The sequence below is a fragment of the Ambystoma mexicanum genome, chromosome 5p (assembly GCF_040938575.1).
Source record: "Ambystoma mexicanum isolate Mex_15411 chromosome 5p, UKY_AmexF1_1, whole genome shotgun sequence".
NCBI classification, from domain to species: Eukaryota; Metazoa; Chordata; class Amphibia; order Caudata; family Ambystomatidae; genus Ambystoma; species Ambystoma mexicanum.
Genome location: NC_090930.1, coordinates 718,936,125 through 718,945,224, shown reverse-complemented (window position 1 = coordinate 718,945,224; position 9,100 = coordinate 718,936,125). Strand labels below are relative to the sequence as shown.

The 9,100-nt window shown below is 46.4% G+C and overlaps 2 non-coding genes across 2 annotated transcripts; both read left to right on the top strand.

Moving 5' to 3' along the window:
* The first annotated feature begins 5,622 nt into the window (after positions 1-5,622).
* TRNAL-UAA (transfer RNA leucine (anticodon UAA)) lies at positions 5,623-5,705 on the top strand. The gene has a single exon. It is a non-coding gene; the product is annotated as a tRNA-Leu (tRNA).
* Positions 5,706-6,511: 806 nt separating this feature from the next.
* TRNAE-CUC (transfer RNA glutamic acid (anticodon CUC)) lies at positions 6,512-6,583 on the top strand. Its single transcript has one exon. It is a non-coding gene; the product is annotated as a tRNA-Glu (tRNA).
* Positions 6,584-9,100: the final 2,517 nt, after the last annotated feature.

The following is a 9,100-nucleotide window of genomic DNA, read 5'->3' as shown; positions in this document are numbered from 1 at the left end:
ATTTCTTTTTGTGGCTCTTTTGGAAGGAGGTTTTATCAGATCCCCCACCCTCCTTATCTTTGGACTTTTTCCTTTCCTCCTGCTTAACTGGACGAGTCTTGTCCTTATGGCACACTCTATGTGACACCCACAAATCTGCTGCAATTACCAGCTTCTTGGGATCTAACTCCCTTAAATCTGCCAAATGCTGCTTAAGCTCAGGGGAACAAGATGCAAAAATATGTTCAAGCATGACAAGACACATCATACCCTCAAAAATGGGGACCTTATAGACTTCAACCCAGCCAGTCAAGTTCTTTAAAGAATCAGTCACATATGACACCCAAGTACTTCCTTCTTTCTTTCTGTACTCTCTAAACCTCTTCAAGTATTTGGGAGGAGTCTTCCCAAACTTTAAGATGAGAGTTTGCTTCAACATTACAAAATTTACTCTTTCAGCTTTTGACATTTCCATAATAGCACTGCAACCAGAATGGAGCAACCGTGCGATCTTATCAGCATTTACAACCTCTTGAACTTCACATGCATACTCAAATGCATTCAACCAGTCCATAATGTCATTCTTCTCATCATGCACACTGAGCAGATCTTTAGGAAATCATGGATGAGAGGAGGACCCCGACCCATGTCCATATTCCTTGGATTTTGGTGAAACTTGAATCTTGGCCAGTTCCAACTGGTGATCCCGGTCTTTCTGTTTTTCTACCTGCTCTATCTACAGTTTAGCCATGTGAAATTCATGCTCCTTCTGCTTAAACAACCGCTCTTGCTTCTTGAAATCCAGCATGCCCTCAGCATCAGAGCTTGCAGAGGAAACACTACACATAGCATCCTCCCTGTCATCATGCCCACCACTGATGAGGGCAGCGACAGACTGTCAGTTCTGCCAGTGGAAGCTACTCCACCTCCTTCTGAACTCTCATCAGAGGGTATGGCACTGAGATGTGACTCTTGCAACTCCATGATTTTCTAAATCATTTCCAATTTTGTACCTTGAGCAGGTAAACCCCTCTCAGTACACATCTTTCTCAATGTTTCCGATCTAGAAGCATTTAAGGTTATAAAGGTACTTGTTTCTGTGATATTAGATAGGTATTATGCCTTTACAGTTATCACTACAAAGTCACTATGTGTCCTGGGTAGGAATAACTTGAAATGCCTTTACTAGTGTGCAACACTGGATACCTTCAGTCCTATCCCACCGCTGTACACAAATTTGTTAAGACGTATTTCTGAACTCTGACCTGGTGGACACAGGTTCAGAAGGCCTAGATTCTTGGAACAGGGAAACCTTCTGGACAATGCAGACAAATCAAGTAGCTTGGCTGAGGTCAAGACTAGGTGTTAGGAGGGGTGAGGCTGACTGAAAGACCTCAATGAGCACAAAGAGTAAAGGACACTTACAAATCACTCCCAGACAGGTGTAGATATATTAAAAATACAAATACATTTCTTTCAAGGCCTTTGGGTTTCAACACAAATCAAATCACAGTAATATTTTTAAGCCAACACAATCCTATCTAAATACATATATACAAGACCAATGGGGTCTAAAAAAGGGTTAATACACAAAATGGGTCTGTACCTAAGAGGGGAAGGAAACAGGCAGTGCAAATAATCTTTAGTCCCTTCTGCATCCAACACAATCCTAACTGAGAGGCAGTCCAATCCCTAAGAAGAGTGGAGTCTAGTGCTCAAATGTACTTGCAATGCTGGTGCACGCGGTAATGCAAATGGGCAAAATGGGGTCTCTTCAAGGGTCTGTAGCAGCTCAGGAAGGTGGGTGAGGCGATGAAGAATAAGTTCCCACTGTTCATGGAGGGTCTCCCCAACAGGGTAGAACAGGTTCCAGAGTTTGGGAATAGTTTGCTAGTTCACACTAGCAGTGGAAAGGAGAGGGGCCCTCATGGGCCACTCGTGCGTACAAATTGATGGAGCCGCTAGGAGCCACCAGTTAGGGTTGTAATTACTCACTGACCCCTGGCGCACTCTGGACAAAACTTCGGCAGTCGAGTCCACTTTGGTTGCAGGTTCAAGTGCAGCAATTTGGCGGCTCTGCGGCTCTCAGCAACAAAGATACAGCAATGATTCCCAAATGGGATAGTGGCGATTTCTCTGCTCCTGGTGGATGGATTGGGCCACTTTCAGTGCAGCAGGCTTCAGGGGTAAGAGGGGCACAAAAGCAGCGCACCTGCAAAGTTCATCACCACGGCTGGGCGACACAGTAAACGCGTATGCTCCGGTTCAGCCGCACTCACTTTACTCCAGACCTGGGAATGCCGAGTGTACGAAATTCAGTGTGAGAGTTCCGTGAACAAAGAGGTAGTGAAGTACCAAGTTTTGAGTGTCTTCTCGAAATGGTTGCGGTATCAGGGCACGGGTCCTGCGTCAGCTGGTCAGCCCACTGGTTGGCCCAGGGACACTTGCGAGAAGGCTTACTTGCAGGGTTTGATGAAGGTGCCGAGAATAGTTGGTCCCACTATTACAATGGGTCAAAGCATCATCGCAGACCTTCAAGGATGACCATATGCAGAGTGGTCCAGTGGGACGACAGCTGGCTCAGAGTGCCAAACCTTCCAGCGGGTCACCAGCGGTTTCTCGACTCGGCTTCTTAGTTTCAGGATACTTGGATCCTATCCTTCGTTCATTGAGAACTCCAGATGGTATAGCTGTGTGGGCCCTTCTCTTATCCAGAATCTCCTTCACGCCAAAACGAAGAGGACCCAACGGGAGATCTGCTCACATTCAGGCATACCATACGTGGACCAATCACAGACCACAGTGATCCCAGGCATTCACAGCACTCCAGACTCTCTGGCACCCAGGATGTGTATTGGGGACAGACACCCCAGCCCACATCCTGGAGGCACGCACACAAGGCATGCAGAAGCCTGGGAAAGCTTGGCGTTTCGTGGGAGAATGCATGCCCAAATAAGGACTGACCCGGGTCGGCTTGACCTCGGGAAGGTGAAGGGGCAAGATGGCCAAAGGACAGGAGAAAGAACCTTGTGGCATAGCCATTTTGGAGCCAGGCCACCTGTTTGTGCCTAACGCGGTTAATGCAGTTTACTTGGCAAGAAAGGGTTAAATATATAAGAAAAGATAAGCTGCCACCATCCCTGTCCGTGACACATCTGCAGATCTCCTAAAAAATCCTTCCAGAGTATCTAGGACCTTTGGAAATAACTTTTAGACCCAAGTGCACTGTACTGTAAGGTACATGGTACACTTGTTACATGTTGCAGAAACGTTTTAACATTGGAAAGGACTAAGGGAAACAAAGTCTCGTAGTACTGACTATCTTTAAGGTCATGTCAGTTTCCCCATAATAAAGTGAGAGAAAAGCCCAGAGGAGTGCAGCAGAAGGCTGGGCTCCTCTGGTAAAGTCGGACTATGGTGTTTAACATCAGCAAAAAGTTTATTTACTCCATTGCGTGGGTCAGCACGTGATACATGTGACGGCCCACGTCACAACAGTTTTGAAGTGCAAACTGTTTGGAGATCAAATTCCTTAATATAGCTGAAAGATGTGTGATTTATTGGCGCTGGTATTCCCAGGCTGGGGAGAAAAGCCATTGTGAGTCACCATAAAATCAGATGTCATGCAGCAGCCCAAAACAAAAGTTTGCTCACATTGCGCGTCCTCTGGGCTGCACGGGAGCCTTTGAGAGGGGAAGAGTGAGAATGGATATTGTAAATGAGGGATGCTTTGAAATATGGGTGTGACTTAGGTTCTGTGTAAGATTTACAGTAAATATTTGGCGAATACTTATTTTTCATCTGAAATTCAGCTGCATACTTACTCGCAGCCGAAATTCAATACACCCCTAGTAAAAAAGCCTGGGACGACCATTATCTGGAGGCCTGTGTACAGGCAGAGGCGTTGCTAGAGGGGGGCTGAGGGGGCTATAGCCCCAGGTCTTTTGGTTGTAGCCCCGGATAGAAGCTCAGCGGCAACAACCAAAAGGCTATAGCTAGCCCCGAATCCTGCCAGTCCCGACATTAGCTTAGCCCCTGATCTTTTCCAGACCTAGCAACACCACTGTGCACAGGTAACACTGTGTGTTTGAAATGGCGAACTCATGCTGGAAGAAGGCAGCACAGCTGCTGGCCGCATTACGAATACATTTTCCAATACAATCGAATAGTCCTAGATGGGTGGAGCTAGTGATATTTCTTGCTCGATCAACTACAGCTCATGTGTGGGTGGTGCGGGGATACCCCCAGCTATATATGTTATTATTTCAGCTCTAAATACAAACACGCCCGGATAATTCATACACACTCACTGTAGTGGGATAAAAGGTTGCTCCAGGCAGGCGATTTGGTTTCATATTAAACCCCAAGGCGATTTGCTCACAGATTTCGAGCAGAGCTGTGGTCAAGTATGCTACATGTTGAGCTTTACAAATGGAGATCTGGTTATAAACCCGATTTCGGCTTTTACACAAAGATCATATTACTCTGGACAACGTCTTTTGTGTCCCCTCCTCCCACGCCAAGATTGCAAACCTGAGAGTAATGATAATGTATTCTTTTTGGTTTTGGTCAGCCATTGACTGCCTATGGCCATGCTGAACACATTGAAAGAGCAGTAGCAGGAATGTGAAGAGATTTAGCATGGGGAGGATTTAGTTTGGCTTTAGCACCACCTATATGCTGAAACTAATGCATCTTTATACAGCTAGGGAGATATTGCACGAGGGACACAATGCTTGTGTAGTTTGGCTATTTACCCACCCATTGACCGCCTATAGCTATGCGGATCCCTATGGCCATTGTCACCCACTTCCTGCCCCAAATGCACCTTTATGGGATCTCTTTGAGCTACCTTTATCAAGATTTAAAATCAAACTTTGCACTCAAAGTTCCTGCCAGGTTTTTTTCAGAGCAGTCTTCTGAAAGCCTTTTGGTTTAATTAGTGGTGTAAACACATTACTGGTGTAATAAAATATCTTAACCTGGTCTGCTTTCAGCGAGTTGCCAGTTCGGGAGTAAGGGGAAGGAGCGGAAGTAGACCTTTCCCCATTTGCTTGACCCCATCTGAATTAAGGTGTTTCCAAGGAAGAGTGTGGATATGAAAATTATGTAGAGCGGCCAATGTTAGCAAAGTGCATCGGCCCAATATGGAACACATTCTGCTCATTATCAATGGCACCCTCTATCAATGGCTTCCTCCCTTGCTCTATTCCCCTTCTCATTCTGAACCTCTTATGACATCGTCCTTTGAAACTTTGCACTCTCATCCTTGCACGCAGGTGCCTATATATCCAACATGCAAACATCAGTAAACGCCAAAACTATTGGTGTTACCAATGCTTGTTTCTGCAGCAGTGTTCTTGGCTCATTTTGACTTGCACATTTGATGGATGGATTTTCTGCCACAATATACTATATACCTGGTGAGAAACAGTCTCGTGAAAACATCTTTAGGAAAATATGTCTGGCACAATATTTTGTAGTGGGCATTTTTTTTAACATAACACTTTGGAAAGCATAGCATCTTCATATTTTTTTCGGATGTATATTTTGAAAAGAGCTTTACTACTAGAGTATTCCAATGGTGGCAATGAGGACATTGCTCAAGAGGGCAAAGAATCTCAGGATGATTTCTTTTTCTGTACCAGGATGGCCGAGTGGTTAAGGCGTTGGACTTAAGATCCAATGGACGTTTGTCCGCGTGGGTTCGAACCCCACTTCTGGTAACTGTTTTGTCCGTGCACAGAGTTATTATTCATTGTAACTTTAACGTATATGGATTTCTTTTTTTGCGAAGTTCACTAAATATATTATCTTTTTTTCTCTCTAAAGTTACATTGTTCTTGTGCTCCGAAATAAAATGGCAGCTCCCTCTAGTGAATGTGGACGAGACACTCTTTGCCTCCCCACAGTTGCAATCAATATAGGATTTTTTTTCTTCTTTAAATAAACTTTAATATCGTATGGGGCGGCAGTGGCAGGAACATACGAACAGCGAGAAGAATCGCTGCGGCCAAGATTCTGTCTGTTAGTACACGACAACCTGGCTCCATTCAACAGAAACAGGGCTATTTTAACACAGCCAAACCAACGTTTCCTTTGTACCGAGCCATGCCTAAACACGAAGTATAATGCACTGCGTGTATTTGTGTTTAGCTAAATGGCGCCGTGGTGCAGGCTGGCGATGGCACACCAGGCGTTTGTGGGCGGGCACATCATGGCATCTGTACAAATTGCCAATGTAATCTACCGTGTGTAGTGCTGCGATTTGTTCTTGGCTCCAAGTAACAAGATGTATCTGTCGCCTGCTTCACCGTTAGAGGGCGCAAACCTGTTTACCAGGGAACAATGAAAGCAAAAGGATGGTCAAGGTTGCTAGATTTTTATGAACACATTCCTGTCATTATGTAGAAAGGCATGGATATTTGTAGCACATTTGAAAGAGTAAAATACAACTTGAAAAAAAGCCTGATCTGCCATCAACACAGTGTAAAACTGAATTACTTATGTTGCTCCGCAGTTCCTATAGGAGTCCCTGGTGGTCTAGTGGTTAGGATTCGGCGCTCTCACCGCCGCGGCCCGGGTTCGATTCCCGGTCAGGGAAACCAGGATTTTGAATGTTGAATAGATTTTCATTGTTTCAATTTATGAATAATTTTTAAAAAAAATGCTTTAGTTGCGTGACAAGAAAAACACATACCTGTGCACATTGATCTTTTTTGTAACAGAGGCCCACTATACTTGGGAATCTACTCGTTTTTATTTATTTCCCCAACCTTAAAACGCAGGATCTGATTTTGTACTGTACATTTTCTTCTCCTTGCACTTACACAACGTATTAACGTTTTTTTGTTCACATTAATTATTTTCCGTAAACCTAATTCGTCCTATAAGCAATGTGCATGCATATTGCTGTCTCAGCAAACTACCTATACCTATTATGGTATTACATAGACACAGAATGTCCAGTGCCGCGAAATGAGGGGGCACCCCCTCGAATCTCACGGCCAAGGGCACAGGGCCCTTAAGCTTGGGGAGCTGCCCAAGGGTTACAGAGGAAGGAGGGTTGGGGGGAGGCCAGGAGCCTCTGCATCCCCTCCCTCCCGCTGTCCTCTCTGGACACACACAAAGAGCCTGACAGGGAGGTGACCCAGCCAGAGACAAACAAAAGGTGCAAACTCGGGCTAGTGCCAGCACCAAAAACCCCAGTGTCTCTCCCCCCTCTTCAAAGGGGAAGACAACACAATAGCATTGTTGTGTTCTGTACACAGTCATCTGACCAAGAAAACACGGACACAGGCCTCACGTCTTACTCTCTTCACGTTAGTTCCCTCCCCTCCCCTTTCCCTCCCTCAGCCCCTTGTTCCGTCTCCCTGAAGGCCCATAACACCCCCCCCCTGTTACTTATCAGAGGAGTTTGTGGCCTACATCTGCTCGATGAGGCGGGGAGGCCTGCGTACGGTTCACCGGGGTCGGCCGTGCAGGTCACCGGCGTATTCATCTGGTGCCTTTGGCGGAGGGTCATCAGGGGGTTCTGTCTGGGGTTCTGTTTCGCCTGCTTCATCTTCCCTCACAGGGGCGTCTCTTCATCAAGCTCCACTTCGAATAACTTGCGAAAGAATGATGCGTTTCTTGTTATGTCTTCTCTCTCTCTGGTGGTTGTGATCATTGTCCTTTTGACTTCAGTGACCACGGGGGATTCGGGTTTGTATCTAGAGTCTGGTTCCTATCTCCACGCCCACCAGTGGTTCCTCTTCTGGGTTGGTGGTGACTGACAGGATCGGGCACACTAAAGCTCTGTGGGTTGTCCTAGTTTGGGTATTGGTATTTGCTCCTGGAAATGTAACCATATTTCTACCCACCACACTGGCTCCTTGATAGTGAGTCACCGTGACATTGGGTACTCCATTGTTATCTAGCACCTGAGGGTCTTGCAGCGGTGTCTGATGTAAAGCAGAGACTGGGATGCTGTTGGGTGCCGGTATGGGCATCTGCGGATACTGGGGCAGGGCATTAGGTGGGGGCGTGGCCGGTACACCATATGGAACATTCACCGACACCATGGCATAGGGCTGTGGATTGGGGACTGTTCCTCCATGTGTATATGGGGGCATGTGCGGGTCATATGCAGCTGCTGGTCTGTGCCTGCATTTCTGTGAGAACTGGCCCATCCTCCTGCATGTCCAACACTGCCCTGCACTACCAAACCTCAAGACCATCCCTCCAAATCCTCCTCTGCCCACTCTGAATCCAGCAACACCTCTCTTCCTTTGAGATACCCCCCTGGTGTCCTCCTTGGTATGGTCCCTAATGCCCAACATTCCAGTCATACTCTCCTCCCCAAGTGGGGGTTGCTCGTACCGCTTCCGGAATCACCCTCTGCTCCGTTTGTCCTCCTTGTGGAGTAGTCACTACTGTTCCTTCCATCGTCAGCTTCACTAACTTTTTCTTTACCATTTCGCTTCTGCTTTTTGTGCTGTTTCTGCCACTTCCTTTTCCTTCTGCCTCACCCATTTACAGTGGTGTACAATGATTGACTGTATCTCCACCCACCCCATTTGCTTCAATTCCTACAACCTTATCTAATGTTTTCTGTACCTTTTTGTGGAGGCCTTGCTTCATCATATAATAAAAGACTGCTATGGACTGGTCCCATGGCTTGCCTGTTTCTTCCCTCCACATCTCCTACGTTTGCAATATATACTGCACTGGGACCTCATTTTCCTGCATAGTTCGTGCCATTATTGAAAGGAGATCTGACGTCGGGGTACACGCGCCAGAGCACCGCCCACACTCTGACCCTACATCATTCAAATGGGCCCCGCCATTGCTGTCGTCCCGTATCTGTACTCTGGAATACCCTGCCTTAATCCAAATATTATCGGCCTGGTCCCCTAATACTACGACAAACCACCTGTTTTTCAAATGCGTATATCCATTTACCCCAGCCTGCGGTAAGGGATGGTAATGTCTTAATCAAATTATTGCTCTCAATGTGTGGCCAGGGTACATATTGTGCTCTCCCAGGACCTTTGTGTAATAGAGGGAACTGTGTCGCCACCGGCCTCCCCATCGTCTTCTTCCCCCCTCCTTTCCCTTTCACTACCGCCATGTGTCAATG